Genomic DNA, 12483 nt, shown 5'->3' with positions numbered 1-12483 from the left:
AAAAAAATAGAAATGGAAGGAAAACTTCCAAACTCATTCTATGAAGCCAGCATTACCTTGATTTCAAAACCAGAGACCGCACTAAAAAGGAGAACTATAGACCAATTTCCCTGATGGACATGGATGTAAAAATACTCAACAAGATATTAGCCAACCGGCTCCAACAATACATTAAAAAAAAGATTCACCACGACCAAGTGGGATTTATACCTGGGATAAAGGGCTGGTTCAATATCTGCAAAACAATTATCGTGTTTCATCACATCAATAAAAGAAAGGACAAGAACCATATGATCCTCTCAACAGATGCAGAGAAAGCATTTGACAAAATACAGCATCCTTTCTTGATAAAAACCCTCAAGAAAGTAGGGATAGAAGGAGCATACCTCAAGATCATAAAACCCATATATGACCAACCCAATGCTAATATCATCCTCAATGGGGAAAAACTAACAGCTTTCCCCCTAAGGTTGGGAACAAGACAGGGATGTCCACTCTCACCACTGTTATTCAACATAGTGTTAGAAGTCTTAGCCTCTGCAATCAGGCAACACAAAGCAATAAAAAGCATCCAAATCGGACAAGAGAAGGTCAAACTTTCACTCTTCGCAGATGACATGATACTCTATATGGAAAATCCAAAATTCCACCAAAAAACTGCTAGAATTGATTCATGAATTAGGCAAAGTTGCAGGATATAAAATCAATGCACAGAAATCGGTTGCATTCGTATACACCAACAATTAGGCGACAGAAAGAGAAATCAAGGAATCAATCCCATTTACAGTTGCACCAAAAACCATAAAATACCTAGGAATAAATCTAACCAAAGAGGTGAAAAATCTATACACTTAAAACTATAGAAAGCTTATGAAAGGAATTGAAGAAGACACAAAAAAATGGAAAAAGATTCCATGCTCCTGGATAGGAAGAACAAATATTGCTAAAATGTTGATACTACCCAAAGCAATCTACATATTCAATGCAATCTCTATCAAAATAACACCAGCATTCTTCACAGAGCTAAAACAAATAATCCTAAAATTTGTATGGAACCAGAAAAGACCCCAAATAGCCAAAGCAATCCTGAAAAAGAAAACCAGGGCAGGAGGCATCACAATCCCAGACTTCAAGCTACACTACAAAGCTGTAATCATCAAGACAGTATGGTACCGGCACAAGAACAGACACTCAGATCAATGGAACAGAATAGAGAACCCAGAGATGGACCCACAAACGTATGGCCAGCTAATCTTTGACAAAGCAGGAAAGAATATCCAGTGGAATAAAGACAGTCTCTTCAGCAAGTGGTGCTGAAAAAACTGGACAGCGACATGCAGAAGAATGAACCTGGACACTTTCTTACACCATACACAAAAATAAACTCAAAATGGATGAAAGACCTCAATGTAAGACAGGAAGCCATCACAATCCTCGAGGAGAAAGCAGGCAAAAACCTCTTTGATCTTGGCCACAGCAACTTCTTACTCAACACATCTCCAGAGGCAAGGGAAACAAAAGCAAAAATGAACTATTGGCACCTCATCAAAATAAAAAGCTTCTGCACAGTGAAGGAAACAATCAGAAAAACTAAAAGGCAACCGACAGAATGGGAGAAGATACTTGCAAATGACATATCAGAGGATTAGTATCCAAAATCTATAAAGAACTTATCAAACTCAACACCCAAAAAACAAATAATCCAGTGAAGAAATGGGCAAAAGACATGAATAGACACTTCTCCAAAGAAGACACCTAGATGGCCACTGACCCATGAAAAAATGCTCCACATCACTCATCATAGCAGGAAATACAAATTAAAACCATGATGTGATACCACCTCCCACCTGTCAGAATGGCCAACATTAAAAATTCAGGCAACAGCAGATGATGGCGAGGATGCAGAGACAGAGGATCACTTTTGCATTGCTGGTGGGAATGTAAGTTGGTGCAGCCACTCTGGAAAACAGTATGGAGGTTCCTCAAACTAAACATAACATAGAACTACCCTACAACCGAGCAATCACACTACTAGGTACTTATCCAAGGGATACAAGTGTGCTGTTTTGAAGGGACACATGCACCTCAATGTTTATAACAGCACTACCAGAATAGCCAAAGTATGGCAAGAGCCCAAATGTCCATCAATGGATGAATGGATAAAGAAGATGTGGTATATAAATGTGTATCACATATATATACACACACAATGGAGTATCACTCGGCAATCAAAAAGAATGAAATCTTGCCATTTGCAACTACGTGGATGGAACTAGAGGGCATTATGCTAAGCGGAATTAGAGAAAGACAAATATCATATGACTACACTCATATGAGGACTTTAAGACACAGAACAGATGAACATTAAGGGAAGGAAAGCAAAAATAATATAAAAATAGGGAGGGGGACAAAACATAAGAGACAAATATGGAGAACAAACAGAGGGTTACTGGAGGAGCTGTGGGATGGGGGGATGGGCTAAATAGGTAAGGGGCATTAAGGAATCTACTCCTAAAATCATTGTTGCACTATATGCTAACTAATTTGGATGTAAATTAAACAAATAAAATTTAAAAAAAAACTCCTGAGAAAGGAATCTTCAGGTCCAGTGATTTTACTGGAGAATTCCACCAAATATTGAAAGAAATTAACACCAATTCTACACAATCTGTTCTAGACAAAGGAAGACAAGGGAACCCCATCTAGCTCATTTCAGGAGGTTAATGTTACCCTAATAACAAATCCAGCAAATACAGAGCTCAGAAGGAAAGCAACAGGCAATGTTCTTCATGAACAGGGATGTAAAAATTCTCAACAAAATACAAGTGAATGCAATCCAGCGATACATAAATATAACTATATATCATGACAATGACGGATTTACACCAGAGATGCAAAACTTGTTCAATATTAAAAAATCAATCAGGGGCGCCTGGGTGGCGCAGTAGGTTAAGTGTCCGACTTCAACCAGGTCACGATCTCGCGGTCCGTGAGTTCGAGCCCCGCGTCAGGCTCTGGGCTGATGGCTCGGAGCCTGGAGCCTGTTTCCGATTCTGTGTCTCCCTCTCTCTCTGCCCCTCCCCCGTTCATGCTCTGTCTCTCTCTGTCCCAAAAATAAATAAACGTTGAAAAAATATATATATATATAAAATCAATCAACGTAGGGGCACCTGGGGGGCTCAGTCGGTTAAGCATCCGACTTTGGCTCAGGTCATGATCTCACGGTCCGTGAGTTCAAGCCCCGCGTTAGGCTCTGTGCTGACAGCTGAGAGACTGGAGCCTGTTTCAGATTCTGTGTCCCCCTCTTTCTCTCCTCCCCCACTCATGCTCTGTCTCTCTCTTCTCAAAAATAAACGTTAAAAAAATTTTTTTAATCAATCAATATAATCCATCATATTAAAATGTTAAGGAAGAAAAATCACATTATTATAGCAATTGATATACGGGAAGCATCTGACAAAATTCAACACCCATTCATGTCAAAAACTCTCAGCAAATTAGAAACAGAGAGCTCCCTCAACTTGATAAAGAGCATCCACAAAAACTTAGGGTTAACATCACACTTAACAATGAAAGACTCAGTGGTTCCCCCACGATCAGGAGCAAGGCAAGGATGTCCAGGCTCATCCCTCTTATTCAACACAGCAGTGTAGCCCCAGCCAATGCAATAAGGCAAGAAAAGGAAATAAAAGGCATATAGATGGTTAAAGAAGTCAAACTGCCTCTATTTGAAGATGACAGTATAGTCTACATAGACAATCTCAAAGGATCTACAAAAAGTTTCCTAGAACCACTGAGTGAGTTATAAATGTCACGGGATATAAGATCAACGTATACAAGTCAATTGTATTTCTACAGACAAGCAATGAACACATGGAAACAAAGTAAAAATAATACCATTTACAATCACTTAGAAAATGAAATACTTTGATGTAAGTCTAACAAATATGTACAGTACTTGTATGCTGAAATCTATAAAACACTGATGAAACAAATCAAAGATCTATACAGTGCGGGAACACATATGTTCAAAGAATCGAAGAGTCAACACAGTAAAAATGTCAATTCTCCCCAAACAGATATGTAAGTTTAATGCATTTCCTACCAAAATCCCAACAATATTCTTATTTACATAGAAAAGACTACTCTAACATGTATATGAAAAGGCAAAGAAACTGGAATAGGTAAAACAGTTTTGAAAAAACAAAGTAGGAGAAACCACTTTGATTTTAAGACTTACTATACAGTTATAGTAATCAGGACAGTATGCAATTGCTAAAGCATATGCACACAGATCAATGGAACAGAAGAATGGAGAACCCGGAAATAGACCCAATAATAGCCAACTGATTTTGGACAAAGGTGCAAAACCAATGAAGTCTAGGAAGGACAGTGTTTTCGACAAACGATGGTAGAGCAATTGGACATTCAGAGGTAAGTCAGTAAATGAACCTACAACTATACTTCACACTTGAGCAAAATTGACTCAAGAAAACAAAGGAGAAAATCTTCAGGACCCAGGGCTTGGTGAAGAGTTACCAGATGTGATACAGCCAGCATCAACCACAGTCATGCAAATGAGCCATCTTGAATGTCCACCACTCAAGGCTTCAAAGAGCAACTGCATGAGTCAAGAGCTGCCCAAACATAGAACATTGAGACAGTATTTCTTGCTTTAAATTGCTAACTTTGGGGGTGATTTTTTACACAGCCACGGGGAACTGGAACCGTTCCTTCTCTCCTTCAGCGGTTCTTTCTGATGTTCGGGGTCACATCAGACTCCTAGCTGGGCTCTGTGCCCGTTCTGCTGTCACCCATTTTCCTGAATCCTGCTCCTTCCTGAAAACTATCTGAACCATATCCTGCTCACTATGCACAGTCTGAATCTCTACTTCTGATATTTGATATGGGGACCTCACACCTGCTCCCATACACACACACCCTTGTTCCCAACTCCTCACCTCTTCTGCACCCCTGCCCTTACATCTCCCTGCCCTACTGACAATGGCCTTGATGACATTTGGCCAACGGAATGCTGGCTGACATGATGAGAGCATAGGAGGCTTCAGCACATTTATGGGTGTAAGATCTCTCCCTTGTACTTCCGCTGGCATCCCAAGGAGAACATGCCTCAGGCAGCTACATGCCTCAGGCAGCTACTGTTACATGAGAACAAGGCTTAGAGGCTGGCCAAGCCAGACTGCAAACGCATGGCCTTACTGCTGCAAGCCACAGCCGTTCTGAGGCTGGCTGTTACGTAGCAAAACCTGACCGATACACTCTGCTTAAGCTATTGCTTCAGCTTAAAATCTTTCAAAACACAGCTCAAATTCCACCACCTCTGTAAAGCTATCCCATATTTTCTAAGCTACTAAAGCTCTCTTCCACCCTTGAATTATCATGGCAAATTAAACAAGCTGCTCCTTTGGCACGTCTATTTGGGAAGGCTTAAAGGGGGCAGTGTGGCTAAATGGGCATCCAGCTTAAAGGGAACCCATGAACAGCAAATGGCGCTGCTACGTGCCAGGCACTGAGCTAAGCACTTCATACATGTTAATTCTTTGTATGAGGTGACGTTCTTATCATCCGAAACTGAAGCCCAGGGAGGGGAAGCAAGTTACCATCTGGCTGAGTGACTGCCCCGTGCTCAGCTGGGAGCTGCAGAGCCAGGAAGCGTGTGCAGACAGCCTGGCTTTCCATCGCGGCTTCCTCTGCTGCACCACACAGCTTTGTGGGGCTTGGCCCCCACCCACTCCTCCCACCTCCCTCTCATGGCTTTGCTCCAGGAGCACCTTGCGGCTCCTCCTTCCTGGCCTGTGTTCAGAAGAGCACGAAATGCCCCCCTCGTCCATCCCCCAGACCCCCCAGGCTTGTGATCAATCCTCTTTAAGGTCTCATGTTTGTCCTCGGTCCATCCGGGCATCTGGATTAGGCAACCAGCCGGCCTTGCCCTTGCAGTGGTTGTTTGGAAAACTCTGGAACATTATCACTGAACGTGGAGGACAGGATGTAGTTAACAATGAGAAAAAGAAAGATGAGAGAAACAAAAAACCAGAGTCCATGACTCAACCATAAATCCCTCGGAGGAAAGCAAGTATGAATCAGAAGCAATGATGACAGAAAGTCAAGCAAGGACGGCTATTTCATTTGGACAGAAGAACCTGTTTCCACCACAGAGCAAGCATTAAACTATGCAAGGCCAACTGTACTCGAAATAAAAGGAAAAATTAACGAACACTGCCAGCTTAACAACTCATTGTGTTTCCAACAATGTAACATGATCTTCAAAGTGTGCAAGGTCTCAAGTTCAGCGTAGGTCACCCCATTCCTCCACTCTTCTGTGATCTGTGACAGTCCAGACTCTTGTTCCCCACCTCACCCTCCGGCTGCTTACAGAATAACACAATGCAGGGGTGAGGCTCCAGGAGGTGGAGTGCCCTCCAGCACCTCCCTTCCTGTGCCTCCTCACACGATTTGTTTGGGAAAGCAGGGCCTTAACGGGCAGGAGAGGAAGCACACAGCGTGCCCCTCTAACCTGCTAGGCCGGAGGCCCACAATGAAGGCAAAGAACAGACCGGAACCCAGGGGGCCAATCTGGGTGCCATGAAATTTAGCCATCATGCCATTTCACCAACACATTCTTCAGCATACATTTCATCTAGAAACATTTTTCATAACCGCCATGCAATTCCCACACATAGCAAAATCAAGAAAAATTCCTTAATGTCACCGAACAGCCAACTTACATTCAAATTTCCAATCGTCTCAAAGCTGTCTTTTTACAATTGCTCTGTTTAAGAATAATCCAAATAAGGTTTCCCGAATGACTTTTCTTTACGTCTGTCTCCTATTTTGTCCTGTAACTGCCCTCTCTTTCTACACGCATTTTGTTTGTTAAGCGCATGAGTTATCTGTGCGAGAATCTTCCAAAGTCTACATTCGGCTGGCAGCCTGTTCAGGATATTTTGGCATGTCCCCTGGCCTTGAACTTCTGCAAACTGGCAGTCAGCTCCAGAGGCTTGCTTGGGACACGGGCTCGATCCCTCCCCCGCACTTGCCGCGGTGGCCTTACCACAGTAGCGGAGCGCGAAGCAGAGCTGCGTGAGGCCTGCCCTGCCTTCCTCGTGTGACGCCGGGGTTTCCAAGCAGGTGCAGCGGTGTCGGCCCGAGGCCTCCACTGTAAACTTCCCCGTGAACCTTTTTACCTCGTGGGTTAACAGCCACTGATTAGTGTCTAGATCTTATGTTTCGTTAGGGATTTCAAAATGGTGATTTTCTATTCTGTACTTCTGTCTGTAACAATGAGCTTCTGTGAGTGAGACTTTACTTCGTCCGCCGTTCGATATGCCGTTGAAAACACAGTCTGCGTAGAAGAGGAAGGATGCGTGGTGGATTCCTTCCCTGTCACTTACTGATGATGGAAGTACTGTGTAGATTTACCCTAACAAGCTCTGGGAAAGAAGGACTTGCTTGTATTCTTGTTCCTCAGATGCGTTACGACTCGGGCATTGTTAGGGATCTGCTGCATCTCAATCTGCTGCAGTACCTATTACTTCTGACGTCCACAATGCCACATCCCTGGCACCCGGAGCCTGTCAAGGGAGGCCACGCCTGACTTGGGAAGTCCCTCCTCAGTCCTGTTAGCTTCCTCACTTGTAGCCAAAACCAGAGGTTAGAGGCTCGTCCCGTACACAGTCCTTGTTTGTATATGAAACCGTTTCTCCAGGAAGCCTGCCCTGTTAGTAAAATAAAAATTGTACCTAGAGACCACAATCAGGGGAGTTCATAACTACTAGTCTGTGACTGCTCCTAGAACTCCTCCCATTAACTGTGCTACAAGACATTTTTCAGAGTAAATCCTGTGGAACATTCACACAATGAGATAATATTCAGCGCTACAAAGAAATGAGCCATCACGGAGGAACCTTCAATGCATATCGCTAAGCGACAGCAGCCAATCTGAAAAAGCTGCAGCCTGTAATATTATGGCCCACAAAGAGATCCAGTAATTTAGGAAGACTGAAATCACACAGGGTATATCTGTGACCACAACAGAATGAAACTAAAAATCAGTAACAAAAAGATGTCATGAGCTCTCCAAATATCTGAAAATTAAACACATTCTGTATGTGCTGCCGAAGCGAGCACGTATTAAACACACTCTAAATGACTTACGGGTCGAAGAAAAAAATTGTAAGAGAATTTAGAAATATTTTGATAATTAAATGAAGAAAAATACCACCTGTCAGAATCTGTGAGGTGCAGCCAAAACAGAGCTTAGAGAGAAGCATATCATTATACTTAAAAAGAAGGAAAGTCTAAAATCAGTGATATAAATTTCTACCTTAAGAAAAAGTAGAGCAAATTAAGTTCAAAGTAAGGAGAAGGCAGGTGTGGCAGGCAGAGTGAGCCTCACCCTGCTCCCTGGAGCCCGTGGGCTCATGACCTCGCAGGGCGAAGGGCGTTGCGGTCGTGGTGAAGGTTGTAGCCCCGGAGACGGGGAGTCAGCTGGACCATTGCGAGGGCGCAGGAAAACCGCATGAGTTCTGTCAAGTGGAGAGCCTTTCCAGGCTGGGTTAGAAAGAAAAGTGATGGGGAGGAAGGTTCAGAGAGAGACGGACAGTGCTGAAGGTGGAGACAGAAGAAGGGGCCACGGGCCAGGATGAGCAGCCTCTGGAAACCGGAAAAGGCAAGTGAACAAAGTCTCCCAGAGCCCTCATAAAGGGACCCAGGCCTACGACAACCTGATTCCGGCCCGGTGGGACCCCTGTGGGACTCTGCCCTGCAGAGCCTCAGATGATAAATTTGTGTGGTTTTCAGCCACCAAGTCTGCAGTGACATTTTAGGGCAGTCATAGGAAACAAATACATCTGGAAATAATAAATACATACAGGAGTTAACGAAAACATAGACAAGCAATAAAAAAATAAAATAAATCTAGTAATCTGTAAATATTTAAACAAATGGAAAACAGATGAAGAGAAAAAAAGAAAGAAAACAAAAATCCCAAATAACAAATAGGAAAGATCGGGTGTCAGAACAGATCCTACAGATATTAAAATGATGATGTGGGATTATTATGATGAACAACTTCGGGCCAACACGTATATCAGCTTAGATGAACTGGACAAATTTGGAGCCACGACTTTAAAACGGGCACAAACCCCACGGATTTTGAAAAAATGGAATCTGTTGTCGAACACCTTCCCACCAAGGAGATGCCAGGCACTGGGAAGTTCCGCCAAAGCACTGAGAGGTGGTGAGCCCAACCTCGCACAGACTCCTTCAAAGAGCAGACAGACAGGAAGTCATTCCAGAGTCATTGTCCAGAGCAAGTGCAGCTCTGATTGTAAAATCTGACAAAGATACGAGAAAAATGAAAACTGTGGCCCATCTCTCTTATGACGTGTATAAAACTCCTCACCAAAATATTAGCAAAATATATCCAAGAATCAATGCCAAGTAGGCTTACACCAGGAATAGTTTAACATTTCCAAAATTTATCAACATAATTTACCATGTTAGCAGGATAAAGCAGAAAATTATCATTTCAAGCGATGCAGGAAAGATCGTTTGACAAAATTCCATACACGCATGATAAAAATCTTCAACAAACACACCTTTTTCTATTAAGCTAAAATCTTGTTTTCTAATGACATCAGTCTGATTCCTGACTTGTTTGATCCTCCAGCATAGGTGGTGACACTTTGGGTTGGGCCACAACCAGGGAGTAAGAGCCGGATGACAAACAGGGCCATCATCATCAGGTAGGCAGATACCCAAGGTGAGGCCCACGTTTGCCCTGCTTGTTCCTGAGTCTAAAATCAGGGTGTTTGGGGGCACCTGGGTGGCTCAGTGGGTTAAGCGTCTGACTCCTGATTTTGGCTCAGGTCATGATCTCACAGCTCGTGAGCTGGAGCCCCGTGTTGGGTTCTGTGCCGACCGCGCAGAGCCGGCTTCGGATCCTCCGTCTCCCTTTCCCTCTGCCCCTCCTCCACTTGCACGCATGTGCGCACTTTCTCTCTCTCTTTTAAAATAAATAAATTAAAAAAAAAGAGGCGGTAACTAACTCTCTACAAAATAAGTAAATAAATAATAAATAAAATCAGGATGTCTTCTAGCCTGGGGTACAGAGATTGTGCTTAGGGGCTGCTAAGTCAGCTCTGGAAAAGGAACCCTAAAAACATGTGTGAAGTTTTCCTCATGTCTTTGGTGAATCCTTCACTGTGCCAGCGTAAAGTGAGACTCTGGAACTCAGAGCCCATCACCAGATGGCAGGGGTCACACTGCTTGTTCAAGGGGAGCCAGTGTGGGCAGCTGGAGTAGAGTGGAGAGACCCCGGTTGACGGACGAGCAGGCCAGGTTCTCGGCTGAAGTCACGCAAAGGTGGCCTGGGATCCAGACAAAATGGAAACAGATGTGTCCTAACAAAACTTGAGCCCCAAGAGGACCGGGGTGACACACGTGCACTTCAGTCCCTACCAGAGCACAGGGGACCCACGGGGAGCCCTGCGACGCCCCACCCAAGATGCCTGTCGATGGCAGAGAATTCCCAGACGGGCAGTTGAGGAGCCACAGGAGGCCGGGGTAAGGAAATAGAAGAGTCGGACAAGCGTGTGCAGAGGCGGTCCACACAATGGTGGTGAGGATCATGCGACAGAAAGCAGAGGAAAATGTGGGCAAAATGAACACGGGATATCTCAACAAAGAATGAAAATTTAAAGAAAAAAATACATCTAAAACTGAAAATTTACAAAATATGAAAGGAAGAACTCAATGTGTGGACATAGCAGAAGCCCGGGTTAGTGCCCTTGAAAGTGGTCAACAGAAAAGGTCAAAATGAGGGGAAAAAGGCTAGGAAAAAACAAACAACAGAAAAGGACACAGATGGGGATACACTGAAAAGATTTACCCAGGTATAAACAATAGTTTAAAAATAACAGTGATCATATTATTACCGTTGGTAATAATTCCATAGAAGAATTTTCTCCCTTGGGTTACATTCCACTCGTGACGGACAGTGTGGCTGCCACACTGTAAAGTCACGGGTCATAATTTATTTGTCTGACTTGGTAGATTTATACACATAAACTAATTTCCATATATTTTCAATATTTAGGACTTCCTCATTTTTTTCTTGATTTAAGAAACCCTTTAATTTTTATTTTTTATTTTATTACCCGAAATCCTGACATGATTCCATGCTTAAAATTACATAAGATTTTCATTCACAGACATCTTCCCATTTCTATCCCCTTTGGTCCCTTCCTTCCAATAAGTAACATAAGTAACAGAAAACTAGGTTTTGGTATATTCTTCCATTGTTTCTTTTAGGAAACAGAAATGAATCCACTGCATACATGCACGTTCGTATGTGTATAAATCCACCTTTTGAAAGGGTCGGATGTACTACAAAGGTTCTGCGCCTTGCTGGTTTTCTCTTTCACTTGCTGTGTTCGGGAGATCACTCTGAATCACAACGTGGAAATACCCCTGTCTCTCTTCTACAGGTGCGGAGTCCTCCGCAGTATGAACCACAATGCAGTCAACCTCCAGACGGACAGCTGGGTCACTCCCCATATTCTGCCATGAAGATAATGCCACCGTGAGTACCCTCGTGCGCACCTCGCTTCCTATCTGTTGCCAGTGACGTTCTGGGATAGAGGCCTAGGAGCAGGTCTGCCGGATCACAGGGTAAATGCAAATGAAATTCTTCTGAACAGTCATAAACTCCCCTCCATAAACACGGGCTCAGCTGGGACGGCCACAACAAAGCAGCCCAGCCTGGGTGGCTTAGACAAGAGATTTACTTTCTCACAGTCCCGGAGGCTGGACGTCGAGGTCAAGGCGTGGGCAGGGCTGGGTCCTGCTCAGGCCTCTCCCCTGGCATGCAGCTCATCGTCCTCCCCGGTGTCGTCTCCGGTCATCCCTCTGTGCGTACAGGTCAGGCTCATGTCCAGATTTCCTCCTCTTAAAGGACACTGGTCAGATTGGGTTAGAGACCCTACCGGCCTCATTGTCACTTAATCACCTCATTAAAGACCATCTCCAAATCAGATGGCATTCCGAGATGGGGGGGCTTGGGCTTCAACTTGAATTTGGGGGACACCTCTCAGCCCAGTCCTGCGCCGTGTCTCTCCAGCAGCAGCGATGTGTGAGCGGGTCTGTCCCCTCACACAATCCAAGCACCCCGACCCTCATGCACATATATCTTCCTGAAATGGCAGAGTTGTTTCAGTTTTCTAGATCAATCTGAGAACTTCTGTTCTGGAATAGGATAGTTTAATAATTTCCACTTATCAGCAGTTATATAATCAATCCTACTTGCCAACTCTTTCTTACATCATTTTGCAGTTTTCTTAATGTTTTGGTTCATATGAAATATATTTTCACCTGTTTCAGGTGTAAAATACTGAGCTAGTCCCTAGATATTTTGTTTCTTACCTTCTTCAGGAACTTGGAAGATACTCATTCTCTTTCCTT

At 43.7% G+C, this 12483-nt stretch overlaps 1 protein-coding gene across 7 annotated transcripts in view; it reads right to left on the bottom strand.

Annotated features, from left to right (window-relative positions):
* Positions 1 to 6934, bottom strand: part of PCBP3 (poly(rC) binding protein 3) — a 130997-nt gene extending 124063 nt beyond the window's left edge. For 2 of the 7 annotated variants that reach the window (XM_030329393.1, XM_030329395.1), the window contains exon 1: positions 6747 to 6921. The gene's annotated coding sequence lies outside the window, so the exon portion shown is untranslated. Of the gene's footprint in view, positions 1 to 6746 lie in introns of all 7 variants that reach the window. The other 5 variants (XM_032594800.1, XM_030329398.1, XM_030329397.1 and 2 more) reach the window with 5 other exon arrangements.
* Positions 6935 to 12483: the final 5549 nt, after the last annotated feature.

The sequence above is a fragment of the Lynx canadensis genome, chromosome C2, assembly GCF_007474595.2.
Source record: "Lynx canadensis isolate LIC74 chromosome C2, mLynCan4.pri.v2, whole genome shotgun sequence".
NCBI lineage: Eukaryota > Metazoa > Chordata > Mammalia > Carnivora > Felidae > Lynx > Lynx canadensis.
Note: the sequence above shows the minus strand (reverse complement) of the source record. Positions and strands in the feature narration are given on the sequence as shown.